The following is a 19,959-nucleotide window of genomic DNA, read 5'->3' on the forward strand; positions in this document are numbered from 1 at the left end:
AGGAAGAGAGGGAGAGGGAGAGAGAGAATCCCAAGCAGACTCCACGCTCAGCCTGGAGCCCAAAGCAGGACACAGTCTCACAACTCTGACATCACGACCTGAGCTGAAATCAAGAGTTGGTCTCTTAACCGACTGTGCCACCCAGGCACCCCCAAACCCTGGATTTTTAACCACTTTTCCCATCCCAGTATCTACTGCAGTCCAGGAATCTAAGACAGATTCCAAAGCAGTTTCTTTATGAAGTTCCAGCTAGAGTTGTGGTATTTCAGCCAATTTTGAGACCCAGGAAATAAATGTACAGTGAGAACTCTCTCTGTTCATTCATTTGGTGCATATTTTGTGAGCGAGTATTGATTGCAGTTTTGGACAAAATGGACACATTTTATAGCTTAAGTGTGGTTGCAAGAAGCAAAAACTCAACTCTAATAAGCTTATACCAAACAGTATTTATTGACTCAAGGGAATGGGCAACCTAAGGGAGAAACAGCTTTCAGCAAATCTAGATGCAGTGCCATGGGGACTGATTCCTCTCTGCTCTTCATCTTCAGGCTCTCCTTCCCTCTGTGGTCATTTCATTACCAGGAAGACTCCCTCCACGTGAAGACAAATATGGCTGCCAGCATCACCAACAGGCGGCAACAGCAAGGAAAAGAACTCTTTTTCTCCCTGCATCCATGGCAATTCTGTAAAAGGATTCTGACTGGCCCTTCATGGATCAGCTGCTGAGTGACAAGTTGGACCAATCACTGTGTCCAGAGAAATGGTGTACAATGCTGTTCTGCCTCCTGTGTCCATTCCTATGGTGGAATACATGGGACCACATGACTGGCAGACCCACCAGAATCACTCAGAGTGGGCTAAAAACATTTCCTAAAAATGAAAGAGAAATGCTGTTGCAGAAAAAGGGGGAAAGGAGAGCAGGTAGAAAAACAATAAACACATTATAGATAAACCATGGTGCACATCCTTGGGCCTCACCTCACGTAATGAATCAGAATATTTCTGTATGGTTCTTACCCATGCTAAAGTTTGGTCCATGCTACAGTTCATAAAATGAAAGGAATTCCAGGAAAGACACTGAGGAAAAATAAGATTATGAGGTGAAAGGAGTAAACCAGAGCTAGGATGAAGAGTAGATAACAGAAGGATGAAATAAAGGGGGAAAGGGAGAGATAGAAAAGCAAAAACAAGTATAACCTAAGCAGCATTTGGATGGACAAGGCATGTTCTCAGGAGTGAGTCAACCTTACATATCCAAGGGGTTTTTGTGTGGAAGAGGTGATGGGCTTAGAAGGCAGAAATGCTTGAATATGAATTTTCATTTTGTCGCTTGTCAGCTTTATGAATTTAGGCAGATGACTCATCCTCTCTCGTATCAGTGTTCTGATCTGTAAATTGGGGATAATGATATCCTGCTCACAGTATTCTCCTGAAACTCCAGAGATTATAATGCTTGCAAAATAGTTGTTCTTGTGTTAGTTGCCTCCCATTTCTCTTAACCCTTTCTGCAGAATTAAGACCCAAGAGGTAGGAAGAATTTAGGAAGAGAAAGGCTTGGGCTTAATATGAAGAGCTCTCTAACAACTTAAGTCACCCTATCACCCGATGAGCTGTGACTTCATTGATAGGGACTGAATATGTCCCCCCTCAAAATTCATATGTTGAAACCTCAAACCCCAATGTGACTGTATTTGCAGATAGGGCCTTTATTGAAGAAATTAAGGTTAAGTGAGGTTATAAGGGTGGAGCCATGATCCAATAGGATTAGTATACTTATAAGAAGAGGCACCAGAGAGCTTGCTCCCACTTCTTCATGGAAGGGACACAGTGAAGAGGCAGCCATCTGCAAGTCAGAAAGAGAGCTCTCACCAGGAACTGATCCCGGCTAGAACTTTGATCTTGGACTTCCCAGTTCCCAGAACTGTGAGAAAATAAATTTCTGTTAAGCCACCTAGCCTAGAGTGTTCTGTTATCACAGCCTGAGCAGACCAAGATACTCCCCTCACTGGAATCATTAAAACAAGCTGACAGTCCCCTTTCAAAGATACAGAGGGACTCTCCATAGGAGGACAGTGGAATGAGAGCAAACTATCTCTATAAGTCTATCCCAGGGCTTCTCAACCTTGGCTGCATATTAGAATGACCTGGGGAAATTTTTATTTATTTATTTATTTTGGAGAGAGAGAGTGTGTGTGTGAATGGGGAGGGGCAGAGAGGGAGAGAGAATCTTAAGCAGGCTCCAGGCCCAGCCCAACATGGAGCCGGATGCAGGGCTCAATCTCAGGACCCTGAGGTCATGACCTGAGCTGAAATCAAGAGTCTGCTGCTTAAGCAACTGAGCCAGGCAGGCACTCCACCTGGAGAGCTTTTTAAATATACTGATGCCAAGAAAAAAAAAGGTATTGATGCCCAAACTTTCTGTCCCAAATCAATTAAATCAGGATCTCTGGGTATGTGCATTTAAAAATAGTGTCCCAGGTGATGTTAAGCAGCCACGACAAGATTGAGAATCACTCCCTTAGGACATCTGAGACCCTTTCCAGCTCGGGGTTATTATTAATTTATTGAGACTTAAATTTGGTGACATAAGAAAGGAGTGTGTGTCATGAACCCCACTTTGCCAGTACAAAAGAGAGAATTGTGAGGCTATGCTCCCCAAGTCACTAAACAAGCTGATGATGAAGTTATCTTTCGATCTGTGACCTTTGGAATTCCTAATTAGATGCAAACTACATTTAACAGTAGAGTAGACATTTGTTGTTTTTGCTAGGCCCGAATCCTTACCCTTGGATTGGAAGCAGCTTGTCTTTGGGGGGACAATGCCTTCCCAATTCTATGCGTCTTAAAAGGACTGTTGACCCCATATGACCCAAACCAATCCAGGCAGACTCTTTCTTCAGGGAGAATGACAGAGGGACTCTAGGTAGGCGGAGCTGTACTCTTCCCGTGACGTGACTAAAGAGATATATTCCTTAGTACAATCCTGTAGCTTCCTCCTTTCCTTTCTTCCCAAGACCTGGCCTGAAGTATTTCCTTTAATTCTGTGACCTACAATGTATGCTTCTGCTGACTTCCTTCTTCCACCTCAGTGAGTCAGAGCTTCTTTCAGTTGCTTGCAGAACTGGTTCAAAAACTGGTACCTGGAAGTGAGCACTGCAAGCAACAGAGATTTCAGCTGTGGCAACAGCAGCTGTAGGTAGGTACAAGGCAGTGAAAATTCCCCAATTCAGTTGAAAAAGTTGAAGCCAGGTCTTTCTCTGGGAATTCCTAATTTTCACATGCGCCAGTAAATGTCTTGTTTTGTTCAATCTAGTTCTGATTAAGTAAGCTATGTATGCAAAATGCAAGGGTTCACAAGAGCAAGGTATTCCCCTCTCTGTGGTTATTTGGCACGTTGGTAGGTTGGGGCTGCCCTGAGTGTGCCTTATGGCACTTTGGCTTTGTTTTTTTTTGTTTTTTTTTTTAACCCATTAGAGTAGCCTTCATGCACATCAAGACTTGGCCCAAACCAAGTCTTTTGCTCTTATGACCCTCAAACCCATAAATGGGAATTGGAAATTAAGGTCCAGAGAGTCGTACCCAGCCAAATTCCCCAACTTTCTAAGATTGATCTAATAGAAAGAGCCTATGGAAAACAAAAAGGCAGAGCACAGCAAGTGGGCATAATAATAATGATGATGACCGCCATTTGTTAAGCCCTTACTATGAGCCACTGAGCTATTATGTCACTTAATCCTAGAAGAGTGATACTATTATGTTTTGTTTTATTTTGTTTCTAATGTTGAACTGCAGATGCACAGAACTGAATTGATTCAGTCAGTCATTCTTTCCCGTGACTGGCATGATATAATCATCTGTCTAGACATGACCCCTATTTTTTCTTATCTTCTTTATCCTTCATTCCCGAGTGTATCTAATGTATGTGGTTGCAATCTATTCTCCATAGACTTACAGATCCACAAAAATATGTAGTGTAGTGTCTGCTTTTAAAATATATATAAATGGATCATACTGCATGTCTAACTCTGCAATTTGCTTTTTTTATTCAGCATTATGTTTCTGAGATCCATCCATGTTGATATATATAGAGAGAGCTAGTTCATCTGTTAAACTGCTCCATGGTATACTATCATATCGATACACTATAGTTTACCTATGTATTTCCCCTTGATGGATATCTAGACTGTTGTTAATTCTTTCCTACTACAAAAAGGGCTTCAAATGAATAATCCTGTATATGTCTCTCAATGCATTGGGCAAGAATCTCTCTAAGATTTACCTAGAAGTAGAATGGCTGGGCCTTAGTCCTCATGCATTTTCAGTTTTCGTAAATCCTGCCAAATTACAAAGTAGTTTTGCTAATTTGCACTCCCACCAACACTATAGGAGAGTTCTTTAGGGAGATTCCATTATTATCTCCATTTTGCAGATGAGGAAACACACAAAATGTCCAAAGTGAAACGCTGTATCTATCTGAACCATGTCTATCTAACTCCCTGTCTACACTACACGACATAACACTAATTAATGGCTGAAGATACGTTTAGCTGCAAGTGACAGAATGTCCTAACTGTGGCTTAAGCAGTATGAGTATTTATCATCTCACTTAACAAAAACAGTGGAAGGAGGTGGCTCCAGAGTAGCTAAGCAGCTCAGCTGTGTTATCTGCAACATGGATGCTTTTTCGTTTTTAATTCTGCTATCCTTAGCTGTTGAGTTATCACCCTCATTTCATCTCCTCTCAGCCCTAGGATGCCTGACGCTGTTCTGACACCATGTCTGAGTTCACAGCAGAGAAGGGGGGTGGGGGGTGGGGAGGGATGAGTAGTGGCACCATGCAACTCTTCTCCTTCTCTGTCCTTTTTAATAGGAAAGCAAAATGCCTTCCTCGAATTCCCCACTCACTCCCCCCCACATGCCCTTTTTGTTCATTGGTCAGAGCCCACTACTGGTCCAATCTTCAGGCAGAATAGAATGAGATTATGTCAGGTTTAGCTCAACCACGACTCAGCTGCTGGGGCTACGGAGAGGGTTTACCTTTGTAATCTCAAGCCATCCCCATGTCTCAAAGCTGTTCTATCGGCAAAAAAGAATTCCCCAAGTTGTTGGATAACAGTTTGGTTTTGCTTTTATCTTTGACATTTTCTTCTCAGATTGCTTTGCTGGTTTCTCCTCCCCACTCAGTCGTTAAATACTTGCTTCACCTTGGGCCCCTTCTCTTCCCGAGATTCTTAAGAGAAGACTAACAGATGGACGGCAGGTCAAATTTAAGTTTGTGCCACCTGTTGTATTCCCTCTCCCTATGCCGATAGCATCCATTTTCATAGCTTCATTTGCCATTTACATATTGATAACTCCTAAATTTGTATCTCCAGCTTCCTCTTCTTTTCTTGAGCTTCGGATTCACATGTAACATAGCCTCCTTAGAGATTCCTAAGACATTAAACTCAACAGGTCCAGAATCGAGCTTTTCGATCTCTGCCACCCAAACTTGTTCTTTCTTTTCTGGTGCGTCCTGTCTCCGTGAAGGCAACTCCCACTAGAGTTGCCCAAATCAGAGACCTGTGAGACTTCCCACACAATACCTCTCAAATGTGTCTGCTTGTCATCTGCATTACAGGCACCTTAAACTAAAACTCCCAGTAGAACATTTGTGGTATAGACCAGCACCTGGGTTATAGATGCAGTCTCGGGCCCTACCCCAGACCTTCTGGATCTGAACCTGCATTTTAACAGGATTCCCAGGCAATTCATTAAAATTTGAGAACTTCTTATCTTGACTTTTGATATAGCTTATTAATTGGTCTCCCTGAATCGGTCTCTTGCCCCCTAAAACTCTTTCTTGACACTACAAACCTCATAAGTCCCTTCCCTTATCAAAGCCTGTAACTAGTTCCCCCCACCCATTCCCCCCTTGCTTTGGAGATAGAAGGCAAAAAGCCTACAGAATACAAAGCCTGATGGAAGTTCCCCTCCTGCCAAATCTCCAGCCCCATTCTGGCTCGCCCTCTGGCCTCCAGCCACATTTAGTCTTCCAATTCCTGTGCCTGGCCAGATGTTTCCCAAGTCAGGGACCTTTTGCCTGCAATACCCAGCATGATCTCAACTGCCCTGGCACGTAGCTGACCCCTCCTCTCACTTCCTCAAAGAAGCCCCCTGCTCTGACAGCCCACGGGAGGTCAGCCACTCTGGTGTTAACCTCCCTTTGCACACTGTGCTCCTTCAGACATTTATCACAGTTGTACTTAAAAAATGGTGTGCGTGCTTCTTTGTGTAATGTCAAGCTTCCCCCACTGAATGGCAGCTCTAAGACAAGTGCATCAGCTCTCGCATGGCCGCATCCTTCTGGTACCTAGCACAGTGCTGGATACACGTTACGTACCCAATGAATCGCTGTTGACTCAATGACTATGAATGAATAACCATCCCCAGGGAGTTGTCCTGGCCCAGGGTGGCCTTGCCTCCTTAGTTCAACTGGAATTCAGAATCTGAAAAAGATTGAGGAGAGCCAAGGAAGTATAATCTGACCACCAGCAAGCTAACTGGGGATGAAAATGTCCAATTCTGACAAATGTACCCCGCGCACGTGCTGAAAGAAAAACAGAAGCAGCCCCCGGAGAGTGATGGTAAACATTTCGTTCCCCGGCCAGTGCCCTCCTCAATACACTCCCAAACTGACCTTTAGAAGGACTTTTGTATAGTGGGAGGTCTCTTTTAACCTCGGATGAATAAGAGTGTGAAGTGGTGTTTGCTTTTTTCCCTTTGTTCTCTGGCTGAGAAAAGTCTGGAGGCGGTAGAGTGAGCCTTAGGAATACAATTGCCTTCCCTTTCAAATGCTAAAGAGGGGTTTTGCTACTGGTTTAGTATAATCTGAGAGTTGGAGAGGTCTGGAAGAGATCCATTCCCCTTCCTTTTGGCATCTCATTTCCTGCAGGCTAGGGGCAACTTAGCAATTAATAGAAAAACCAAAGCTGCGAAAATAGAGTCAACATTGTCTCTGCATGGTAAACCAGTGGAGGAGAGTTAGATGCTTCTCCTAGAGGGCCCCCAGGAGAACTACAGGATGCATCAAGTCCACAATACTGGAGCAGGCCAGACAACGTGGGGTTTGCCGCTTTCTCCTCACCTGCGAGGGGGCTAGAGTCGGAGGGTACCCTGCTCAAGATAGCTGTTAGCACAGCCTTTTGACTCCCCTACAGCATGCATCTATGTTTTGGGGGAGTCTGATGTTTAAACAGTTTGGGGGGCTGTCTTTAAGAAAAAGAACATAAAACTATGAATAAAATCAGATTCAGGGCTTTGGTAAAAACTGAGGGTCTTCATCGGCTTCATGATATGTAACATATCCACCCTCTGACCCCAGCAAGTGTACTGGAAAAGCTGAGGCTTCAAAAGCCTTGGGCAAGTTAATATTCACACCCTAGAGCCTTAATTGGGTAATCTGTAAAATAGGACCCTCTAGTCCTCCTTAGAAATAGTATAAGGTAAAGATGCATGAAACAAAAGAAAGTACCTGCTATTTGATAGGAAGTACTCAATAAAAATGTCATTTTGGAGACCTCCTCTTTAGGAAATTATAGATCCACTCTGGGTTACCTTCTCCACCACTTCAGTATCTCCTTTAGCTTTACTGAGGTTTTGCAAGTGTTGTTATAATCCATCCGGAATAGATATCGTTACTTGCAGACTTAATGGACGTTCCCATACCAGTAGCTGAAATCAACACATTTTCTTTGACACACCAAGATCCCTAGTAAATTTAATTTGTATTAGTTGTTAAGAAGTTGGTCCAAGGTTGTTTTGTTTTATTTTATTTTCAGTTTCATTTGATGTGTTGTTTCATTTGTGTGTGTGTGTGCAAAAGATAATCCAAAAGTCAATGTGGTATGCGGTGTGTGTGTTACGTGTGTGCACACACGCAGGCTGAGAATCATATTGTTTACCATCCCTGACGTTTACCATCCGTCTCCAGTTCTATGTTTATCATCCTGAAGGCATCTGAGTTTATAATAAATCAAGATCAGCTAGTTTAAACCTGTGGGTGAATGGAATAGGAAGAAAGAAGATAAAAGGACAATGATGTGAGTTCATAGCTAGCAAGTAGGTCAATAGTATTGGGGTTAGTGGGGGAGCCTCTGGCCTCGTACTACCTTGTTCAACTCCCAGCTCTGCCACTTACCAGTTTTAACCTATAGCTATATTCATTTGAACTTTCGAAATCTCACTTTGCTCATCTCTAAAACTGGGATATTTATAGGACTTTCCTAAGAGGTTTGCTATGCGGATTAAATGAGAAAATCCTCTCACTGTGCTAAAAACAGTAACTGGAATAGGGTAAACCCTCCGCAAATGCTAGTTATTATTAAAAGCAACTCCTGTGTAGCCTGTAGTGAGCTGTATGTATGTCACCTCTTGTTCACAACACTGCGGAGTTAAATGACCTTCCCCAAATGGGGAAGTACCAGAATTTCGTCAAGAATCTAGTTTCAGTGAGTCCCCATTTAGTGCTCTTGACCAAATCGAAGATCTATGGATTTGTAAGATGAATGCCTCTTTCTAAGTACTAAGATGTGGGGGGAAAAAACATTTCTCAGAAACGAAATACAGTAGTGGTCTTTCCTCTACACTACCTCTTGCCTTTCTCCCCCAAACTTCCCTTCACTAGGACTGCTAAGAGATCAACTTAGGCATATGAAAAATTTTAAGAGTTTATTTGGGCAAAAATAAATTCAAATCAGGCAGCATCCAATCTAGCAGACAGAATGGAGCTCCAAGGAGCTGCACAAAATGATAGCCTTTTACAGGCTGAGGGAAGCAGGTCTTTTTTGTCTTATTGCAAGGTTACTTTTCTTTAGGGGAATGGGCTCTATCAGGCAGAATACCCTAACTAGTGCTGATCAGGCGATTCCTGATTGGTTTAAGATACCATTTCTGGAACAGCTGAAACTAGAATTAAATCTCAGTTTGGTGATGTGGAACTTAGCACAAGTGACTCCATTTTGGGCCTGTTGTTTTGTTTTTGACAGCACATTGTTCAGTAGTGGATGTACATTACCAGACATACTTATGGGAAAAAGCTGGATTACATACAGAAACATCAGTGCAGGGTCCTATTGAGTTTTCCTGGTACCCGCCCCCCCCTCCCCCCCACTGGCATCACTTCAAGATGTAATCCAGATACTTGGTAGATCAAACTTGGAATGTCACTCTTTTCCTATCTAAAGAAAACTACTAGGCAACTACATGGCGATGTTCAAAATTATATCTAATCCAAGTTTTGCACTGACATACTCTGTAGGACACTTTAGCTGAGGCTGGGAAGACTTGGATGTGGAAATCCCACTGTGGGGAACAGTGTGATGTAGGAAAGAAACATGTTGTTTGGTATGGAGGACCCAAGTCCAGTTACAACTTCTTCAGCACAAGTAGCTTTGAGATTTTGCATAAATGACATTGCCTATAAAATGACACAAATAATCCCCCCCCCCGCCTATTTTTGCCCATCAGAGTAAGGATCAGAATATAACACATGTGAAATGTAATGTGTGTGTGTGTACTGTAGAAATGTAACCTTTATTAATGTAATTGTTAATTGCTATAGCTTGTTACTTTAGGGGAAGTGAGATGGTGGAAGTTGGGCAAGTCACATGCAGAAAAAGGTACATGTGTATATGATTGCATATGTATTCTGTAAAGTCTATAAGGGTATAGGCCAGCTTGCTTATTATGACAGGGCTTTCATATTTACTTCTAGATTGATGGATTGTTTGGATTATTTTTACAACAAGCGTGTATTTTTTTAAGGTTTTATTTATTTATTTGTCAGGGAGAGAGAGAGAGACAGAGAGAGAGCACGGCAGGGGGAGCAGCAGGAAGAGGGAGAAGCAGGCTCCCCGCTGAGCAAGGAGCCTGATGTGGGACTTGTTCCCAGGACCCTGGGATCATGACCTAAGCCGAAGGCAGATGCTTAACTGACTGAGCCACCCAGGTGTCCCACATGTATGTATTTTTACAATATTTTTATTTCAATAAATTCCTCTAAAAAGAACAAAGAATGGCTGTGCTAAAGAGAAGTTCTTTCAAAAGCTATAATTTGGTCAAATTGAATCCATTTTAACACATCTTATTCCAGCCCCTCATCCCACCCCCCATATGTTAATTGATCATGTGAAAACTGACCTTACAACCCACTTCTCTTTAAATTCTATGGCCTGATATTTGGTTGTTGTTTTTGGTTAGATACCCTCATATAAGAATGGAATACCTCTTTTGAAAGAAAAATGACTAAAATTTCAAAACTTAGAATCAAAAGGGACCCAATTGAGCAGTTTCCTCAAATCACAAGTATGACATCTCAGAAATTGGAAGTTTCCCATAAAAGGGTAAAGACCAAAAAAAATAATCTTTTTGGAAAACTAAAATATGTAAGTTCACCTCAATGGCCAGTCTTTTTCTGGTTCTTTTGCAACTTAGAATTCCTCCTCTCATCTTAGAAACAAATAATGTGGGATGTGGTGGCTCAGTCAGTTAAATGTCTGCCTTTGGCTCAGGTCATGATCCCAGGGTCCTGGGATCGAGGCCCTCATTGGGCTCCTTGCTCAGCGGGGAGCCTTCTTCTCCCTCTGCCTGCCGCTCCCCCTGCTTGTGCTCTCTCTCTCTCTCTGACAAATAAATAAGATCTTTAAAAAATATATAAGAAACGAGTAGTGTGTGTGTGTGTTTTAACGTTCATAGCAGTTTCTTTGTCATAGCGCAAAACTGGAAACCGTTAACATGTCCATCAATAGGTGAATGGGTTAACATAAATATATAGTCACACAATGGAATACAACTCAACAATAAAAATGGATGAACTATTTACAAACACTAGAGCGTGCATAAATCTCAAAATAATATGCTGAGTGAAAGAAGTCAGACAAAAACAAGAGTACATACATACTGTATGATTGCATTTATAAAAAATTCCAGAAAATGCAAGCTAATCTACAATGACCAAAGCAGAGTCAGCAGTCACCTGGAACCAAGTAGAGGATGAAGAGGGATGGGTCACAAGGGGCATGAAGAAATATTTGAGGGTGACAGCCACGTTTATTATTTTTCCTTTTTCCTCATAAACATTCTCTTTAATAGATAAGCTTACAATTGGTGGCAACTTTTTGTAGAGTAGAAAGCTTTTGCAATATATTGTCTATATTTAACGCTTGTTTATCTTTCTGAAGAGAGAATTTCTAAGACTAATGTGTACTGAGGCTAAGAAATTTAAGAAACTAGATAAACTACTAGTTACTAAAATTGTTTAACTTGCTAGTTGTAGCTTGTTAAGTTAAAGTTATATTTTTGGTTTGAGAAGGATCAGTAGTGATAAAGATTATCCAAAATAATGAGTCATGCGATATTTGGGCTTTAAAATGATACCATACTCCTAAAAATACCAACTTTTATCTCTGAGGAATTGGTCAAGTGTAAATACATGTTTTACATTATATGTTTGCCTATCTAGTTTATTTCTCACAATAGTCTTTGAAACCTATCACCATAACAGGGTTTAGTTTACAGAGGGACTTATGTCATGGACCACAGCCATCAAGCACCCATTCACATGAGACATCTCAGTCACCAGTACCTTCTTTCTGTCATCCTATCTGATAGCCACACTCTCCACCCTCAAGAAGACAGTCGTTTTCATAACCAATTCCCAGACTATCAGGTCTGTCGAACTTCAGCACTCTTTGTGCTCCATCCATCACTCCCCACCCCCACCATACAGATACACACTTCATTATATATTGGTACACACATTAAGCAAACTTAAGGAATTTAAAATGTCATTCTAATATCAATTAGCTCTTTAGAAACTTAAGTAAGCATAAGGTCACACCGAGGGCTTGTTGCTTAATGCAGATTTTGACGCCTACTCCCAGAACTTTTAATTTTATAGTTCTAGGTGAGGAATTGGCATTTTTATTTTGAATCTTTGACATTTTAATTATTATGTGTCATGGTGTGGACCCCCTTGGGTTCATCTTGTTTGGAACTCTCTGTGCTTCCTGAATCTGGATGTCTACTTCCTTCCTCAGGGAAATTTTCAGGTATTATTTCTTCAAATAAGTTTTCTTCCCCCTTACTCTCTTCTCCTTTGTAGGGATTATGGGATCCTTATAATGCAAGTATTTGTTCACTTGATGTTGTCCAAGACATCCCTTAATCTATCCTCATTTTTTTAAAAAGATTTTTATTTACTTATTTATCTGACAGAGAGAACAAGAGAGCACAAACAGGGGGCAGAGCAGAGGGAGAGGGAGAAGCAGGCTCCCTGCGAAGCAGGGAGCCTGATGCGGGGCTCAGTCCCAGGACCCTGAGATCATGACCTGAGCCGAAGGCAGACACTTAACCATCTGAACCACCCAGGCACCCCCTTATCCTCATTTTTTAAATTATTTTTTCTTTTTGCTGTTCAGCTTGGGGGCTTTCCATTACCCTATCTTCCAGATTGTTGGTCTGTTCCTCTGCATCCTCTCATCTACTGTTGATTCCCTCTAGTGTATTTTTCATTTCAGTTACTATATTCTTCAACTCTGATTTGTTCTTTCTTATACTTTCTATCTCTCTGTTGAAGTTCTCACTGAGTTCATCCACTTTTCTCTCTAGTCTAATGAACATCTTCATGACCATTAGTTTGAACTCTTTATCAGATAGATTGCTTATTACTGTCCCATTTAGTTCTCGTTCTGAGGTTCTGTCTTGTTGTTTCATTTGGGGAATATTCCTCTGTCTCCTCATCTTGCTCAACTTTCTGTTTGTTTCTATGAATGGAACAGCTACTTCTCCTAAACTTGAAGAAATGATCTTGTGTATGATCATCCCCTCTCTAAACTATGTGTGCCAGGTGACTTTGGCTGGCTGGAGTTGTGGCTGGCATGGCTCGGGGTCCTGGGATACTCTGTGCTGGGGCTGCCTTGGTGGTATGGCTTGAGCTCAAGTGGGCACAGGCCAGGGCTCTCTGTGTTGAGGGCACCCTGCGATGACAGCTGAAGCTGAAGTGGGTGCAAATGGGGATATCCCAGGGTGCTTCATGCAGGGATGACCTGGCAGGGCAGCTGAATCTGAGGCATGTGTGGGCCAAGGTAGGATGTGGGCCAAGGGATCCTGAGGCACTCTATGCAGGGGTTGCCCTGACAGGGCAGCTAGAGCTGAGGCAAGCATGGGCCATGAGATCCCGGGGTGCTCTGTTTTGGGGGTACCCCAGCAAGTCATCTAGAGTTGAAGTGGTGTTGGCCTGGAGTATTCTGGGTATACTTTGCATATGTGTCACCTTGGCGAGATGGCTAGAGCTGTGGTGAGGGCTGACCAAGGGTGTCCCAATAAGTTGGGGCTGCCTTGGTGGGACAGCTGGGACTGGTGTGGACTAGGGGCCTGCGTGTCACTAATATGGTAGCCTGGCTATGAGACCCAGAACTCTGCTCCCATCTCAAAGTGGAGGGGTAATGTAAACCATGATGCTTGCCAGCCCCTCTAACCCAGAGAGAGTCCCAGCAGCTCCCTTACCATTTGGCAAGGCTCTAGGGTTAGTTCTTCTATGTTCTAGTTGTTCTTTTAAAGCACACCTGTTTTTCCTATGCCCTATAGCATTTGTGGCTGGCATGGGCCAGGGGCCTGGGGCCCGCTGAGGTGGCAGGCTGGCTATGCCACCTGGACCCCTGCTCCTGTCTGCACTATCAAGGTAGAGAACAAATGTAAACTGTGGCACTAACTCCTCTCACCTGGAAAGAGTTCCAGCAGTTTTCCTGCTGTTTGGCAGGTTTCTAGCGATGGGTCCTTTATATTCCAGTTGCCCTTTTAAACCAAGGGGTTTTTTTGTTGTTGTTTTGGTTTTTTTTCTGAGCCCCAGCACAGATGAATCTGCTCACAATCCCTCAGTACTATCCCTCCTGACTACAGTTCACCATGAGGGCAGGGTTTCCCTTTTTTTACCCTGTCTCTGTCTCTCTTGCCATTCATTCTCTATTTGTTCTCTTTTTTGTCTATCTTCTTCTTTGGGAGGAATACTCTATAAACAGGTATAGATTTGGTGTGTCCATGGAGGAAGTGAGTTCAGGGTCTTCCTAAGTCGCCATCTTGGGCTGGAACTCTGGTAACATGTTTATTAGCTCTGTCCTTAGATCAACATTTTCCCTAACAGACTCTTCTCTTCTATTCCTTTATTGCCACACATCTGGTATCATCTCTTTGCATATAAATTCCAAATAGTTTTCTCTAGCCTCAACCACCCTTTTCATTTCTGTAAGGCTTTTCAATTATCAGCTTGACTTGGGTTCAGTGCCAGTCATTTTGAACTTTTCCCTTCTCTGTGTCCATCAATCCTTTGTTTAGACTTTTATTACATCCTTTGCTTCTTCCCATGTCTACTTTCACCTCCCTGGCTCAGGCTCTTGCTTTCAAAAAAAGCAACATGAGTGAAGAGAGACAAACAATGGGAGATCAGAGAAACCTTCACAATGGGACTAGCATGGAACTCAGAACTTGAAAGATATTCTCCTTAAGTAGAAAAAATTATTCCAAAATAATGGAACATCATCAATAAAGGTACACCAGGCATAGAAATGCCTGGCATCATTAAAGAAAGGCAAGGAATCTGATGGGGCTTTCAGGTTGGGTATGTATAGATATCCTCAGTGATTAGGCTGGACAAGTATGTTCATTCCTGGAAGACTTTGAATTTCATTCTGTAGCCAGTGGAAAAATACAGACTCATGTGGCAAGAAAACCTGTTACAAACTATGTGATAGTTAAGAAACAAATCATGTGAGCATTAACTATGGCACTAGGAATTGATATACAACATATTTTTTTCTTAGAATCAATTGCTTTTGTGGCTAGTTGCTTGTGGGAGTGGGAGGGATAGGAGACGAAGGTACCAGAGATGACTCTGAGTTTGGTACCCTGGATATTTAAAAGCATGATTAACCTAGAGGAGAAACACAAATTAAATTTTGTGTTTGTGAATGACAGTAGAGTTTAGTCTTAGGCATGCAGAGTGTGATGTGTCAGTGGGATATACAGGTGGAGGTGTCCAAAACACATTATTACCTCTGTGAGGATGATCTTCTTTTTTTTGTTGTTATAATTTTTTTTAAGATTTTATTTATTTATTTGACAGAGAGAGAGAGAGACAGCAGGAGAGGGAACACAAGCAGGGGGGATGAGAGAGGGAGAAGCAGGCTTCCCGCTGAGCAGGGAGCCCGCTGTGGGGCTCAATCCCAGGACCCTGGGATCATGACCAGAGCCGAAGGCAGATGCTTAACGACTGAGCCACCCAGGCGCCCCTGAGGATGATCTTATAGAAAATCCATTCCTAGCTCCCTGTTGGATATATGGTTTTTATTTATATGTTCCATCAACACAAAGACAACCTGTCTGGCCCCGAGCCCATCATGATTCCCTTGCCACAACCATCTTCACCTTCCCACTGCCTCATTTTGGTACATTTTCATTTCCCAAACTCCTTATCTACTATCTAGGAGTTGTTTTCAAATCCTCTCCCTCCCTTGATGCTCATATTTACTTAGGCATCAAATTTTTAATGATTTTTCTTTTATAGTGTCTCTCATGTCCACATATCTTCTGTCTCTTTTAACTCTATTGTCTAATTCTGGTCATTTTTTATTCCTTAATAATCACCTCCTAACAAGACCCCTCCTCCAGCCTGTCCCCTTACAACCCATTCTGTCTACCACAATAAGGTTACTCTTCCTAAAAACCCCAGTTGATCTTGTCACTCCCTTTCTCACAAACTTTCATTGACTTTCTGTCATCAATAAGAGAAAATTCAAATTCCTTAATATTATAAGATTCATAATATATCTACTCTAGCATTCTCTCCAGCCAAACTGATCTATTTGCATCCAGGAACCTACTTTTCTCTCTCCCAGCCTTGCTTCATCGCCTGCAATTGTATTGGAAGTGTGTGGAGGATGAAAGATACATTTATAGAAATATTTTGAAATGTAAGACAAGAAGGGCTTAGTATCCTGGCCAAGTCTCAGATGGGACCCTATTGAATATACCTAGCTAACCTGCCATGCTAGTGGGCTCCAATCACAAATCTAACATCTAGGGAAGAGAAGGAAAAAAGAAAAGAAGAGGAAATGAGGGAAGAAAGAGGAAATAAAAGAAAAAGATGCATAGGAGTTAGCCAGGAATGATGCAAATATCAGAGTTCTAAATAACAGTCTTTATAAACTTAAAAGCGATTATCCTCTTGTCTCTGAGCTTTTCAAGGGTAGAAACCAGATCTTGATTCTCTCTGTCTCCCAGCACTGAGCACAAAGCCTGGGACATAGATGCTGCTCAGTAAGCAATTTTTAAATCAATTGTCAGCAATTGACTTGTCTTCTTCAACTAAAAGATCTCAATTCCTTCACTATTCCCTCAGGTTGTGTTTTGTAATTGTAAAAATTTCTTTTGCTTTTCGGATACTTTTTCCAAGATGTCCAGAACAATATTGAAGGAAAAAACATAGAACTCGAAAGAGTGTTTAAAATATGATATATAATGGGGAAAATTGATTTACTCCACCATAGTCTTATTTTTTAGTACATTTTCAGAACCGTACTTGACTTTCTGTCTCATTTCCAGCTTATGAGCAACTTTAACCATTAACTCATTCCAGCAACAATTATTCACTGCTAGTCACTGCCCTTGCTATGCCGATATAATGTTTTCCCTCTTAATAAATGTATTACTCTGTGCTAGTTGCTAATGAAGTTCATTCTTTTTGCCTCCACCTCTTCTCCATCTTGCCAGACCATTTGGAATTCTAATCCTGTCCTGGATGCTAGCCCTCCTAACTGACGATGGGTGTCATCTGCTAACAGCATGTATCATCTGTCAGCTTTAGGAGCTTATTTTCTGTTCTATCCATGTAAATCATTGATGAAATATTAAAGAATCAGCCCCAGAATGGAATCCTGTGGGACATGATTTCTAATATCTCTGAGTTTGACATGAATGCCATTGATAATGAACTTGTTGTAAGACTACCTACCACGGAGCTGCATTTCTCCAGTGTGTTCGTTGAATGCATTCTTGGAGAAGATAATCAAAAGTCTTTCTGGGGCCAAATAGCTATGGAAAAGTTTAGGGAGAAACTTAGCACACTGACTGCCTGTTTTTCTGCTAGGCACTTTATCTATGTTAATTTAATTAATGCTTCCATAACTCTACAAGGTGGTATAGTATAGTAGTTAACACCATGGTTCCTAAGGTTAGACTGCCTGAGGTTGAATTTGTACTCCATCACTTAGAGCTATCCGATCTTGGCAAGCTATGGAAATTCTCTGTGCTTTAGTTTTACCATCTGAAAAATAAGGAGAATAAAATTCACCTCGGAGGATTTTATTGAAGATTCCATTGCATGTAAAGCACTTAATCAGTGTCTGGCACATAGAGAATCTTCTACAAATCTTAGCTATTATTATTATTATCCCATATTCAAGTTGAGGAAACTAAGGCTGGTTTGTAGTGGAGCCAAGATTTGAGACCCAGTGGTGTCTGATTCCAATTTGTAAGCTCTTTCTACTCTATTAGGCAGACTTTTACATTTATATCCCATGTATTTTCAAGAGACTGTGAAAATGACCAGAGCAATCAGAAATACATTTGATTTTACCAAAAACTTTATAATTTAAGCCAACCTTTTTTTGGTGGGAGGGTTTATATTTGATTAAAACCTTTTTAAAAGATAAGTTATTTTATGAGAAAAACAATCAACCTAAGTTTAAAATAAAAATCATAAAATCTTAGGTTTGAAAAGCTATAGGGATCATCTAATTGAAGCTACTAGCTAATAAGAGACTCCTGGGAGGTTTTTTTCTTCTTACTTTTTTTTCCTAGTTACATAAGTGGTAAGTGCTCAGCATAGAAAACTTGGAAAACCCTGAGAAGCCCAGAGGAGGAAAATCACCCATAATGCAAACACTAATGGTAATCACTATTAATGTTTTCACATATGTACATTTTAGTGTTATTCTTCCATAAACAAATATATATATATTTTTTTTACAAAATGGCATCACAATATATATGCTACAGGTTTTTTCCACTTAGTAACAGATTATAAGCATTTCCCATGTCATCATTTTATTGATTTTTTAACATCTGTAAACAATGTAAAAAAAATAAGTCATATGAGAGTACCATAATAATCTAATCCCCTATTGTTGGACATTTAGGTTGATTCTATTTTTTTTCCTACTATTATAAATAAAACTGTCATGAAGAGCCTTGTATTATGTTGTTGCATAATTCTCTCATTATGTACAAATCCTTTTTATCCTTAACAGATGGTTAGCCAGCCTCTGTTTGATCACTTCCAGTAACAGGGAGCTCACTTCTTTGCCAGACAGCTCATTCCATTTATGGACAACTCTAATTGTTAGAAAGTTCTTTATTTTTAACCAAAATCTGTTCCCTTTAACTTACACTCATTGATTCTAGTTTTGTGGTTTGGAATTACCCAAAGCAATCTTTCCTTTTTGTACTTGGCAGCCCATCAAATACTTGAAAGAGGCCGTAGTGAAACTCCCTAAGTATTCTCTTCCTGAGGATAATTATCCATGCTTATGAATCTTATGATAAAAAAGGATGAGGAACTGGTAGCAGTAGGGGGTTCCTCATGAAAGCTATACATTTGGTAACATAATATTTCCCTTTCTGCTTTGGCCTACTGGAAGCTCAGAGCCTAATTGGTTGCCCCATCTTTGTAACCGTATAACCTTACCATACACATATATTAGCACTATCTTTGCCCTTAGGTCCGGTAGGTCTATATTTTTCTGGCTATTATATTTCCTTTAAAAAAAGTACTGAAGTGGATTTCTCTAAGCTCTGTACCTCCATGGTACAAGGTATATTAGGATGAAAAAAGTTTCTCTATTTCTTTTAGCCATTCTGTGTATGAAATTAGTTGACATTTGGGTCCCCTCCCACCCTTTAGTATACACACATGTCTTTTACTCCCCAAAGCTACCAGAACAATGGAAGAGTTTTAATTCCCTGCCCCTTCTCTCTGTTGGAGAAGCTTAATGGAATGGGAGAATAGAAGGTCATCTCAATCCTCCTGAATCATTAGTTCCTATCACATTGTCAGTATCTCTTCTGTTGTCCAGCAACATCATTTTCTGCTCTTGAAAGAAATTAGAGAATATGTCTTGCTAGCCCTCAGATCACTGATGAACATACGTGTGACACTGCAGAATGGGTAATCCTCCCCACAGTACCTCTGAGAGGACAGTATTGTTATCCTCATTTACCCTAAGAGAGCAGAGGCCCAAGAGGCGAGACTTGAACCCAGGTCCCTCTAACTCTGAATCTGAGAGCCCATCCCGGTCCCTAAAAGGCACGGACTTCAGACGAGCTCCGGACTGAGTCAGGCCACAAGGATTCCATTACCATTGGACAGGAGGCAGGCGACTCTGCATGTTCCTCCTTTCATTCAGGAATCCAGCTCTGATTATCCTCTTCCCACAGAGAGAAGTGTGGTGGCTGCCAGTTGCATATGGCTTGACGAAGATAGGAGAGGACATAAAGGCGGCCCCCCTCCTCTCAGTGCTCCTGGATGAGAATCAAGCAGATTGTTTCCTATTTGGAGGAAGTAGATGTGAGAAACCTAAGGCAGCAGGCAAACCTCAAATGGGTGAGAATAAAAAATACTCCCCCGACCCCCTTGGGAGGTTCTGCCTAGAGGAGCCAGGTGTGAAGGCACCGGGGCTGTCTGCGGGCCAGAGAGCTAGAATGCTTCTGCCCCAGGAGCTTCCTTCCTGAATATCCCCTCCTGAAGGGAGGCTGCGATTGCCTTCGGCCTCCCAGGAAGCCCTCTGCTGCTGGCAGGCTGGCCTGTGTAACAGCTCAGAGTTGAAACCCTCTTAAAAATAGCTCTGTTCCCTTCTGGGTTGAGCAACT

The 19,959-nt window shown here is 41.6% G+C and overlaps 1 long non-coding RNA gene across 2 annotated transcripts in view; it reads right to left on the reverse strand.

Annotated features, from left to right (window-relative positions):
* Positions 1-426: 426 nt before the first annotated feature.
* The window catches only part of LOC115941449 (uncharacterized), a 54,900-nt gene continuing 35,367 nt past the window's right edge, over positions 427-19,959 (reverse strand). The window contains exons 5-6 of one of the 2 annotated variants that reach the window (XR_014143599.1): positions 19,450-19,638; positions 427-870 (exon numbers count right to left, since the gene is read on the reverse strand). This is a non-coding gene — a long non-coding RNA (uncharacterized LOC115941449). Of the gene's footprint in view, positions 871-10,936; positions 19,639-19,959 lie in introns of those variants that run through there. The other variant, XR_014143598.1, reaches the window with a different exon arrangement.

This window comes from Leptonychotes weddellii, chromosome 3 (genome assembly GCF_054177405.1).
Source record: "Leptonychotes weddellii isolate Sample4059 chromosome 3, ASM5417740v2, whole genome shotgun sequence".
Classification (NCBI taxonomy): Eukaryota; Metazoa; Chordata; class Mammalia; order Carnivora; family Phocidae; genus Leptonychotes; species Leptonychotes weddellii.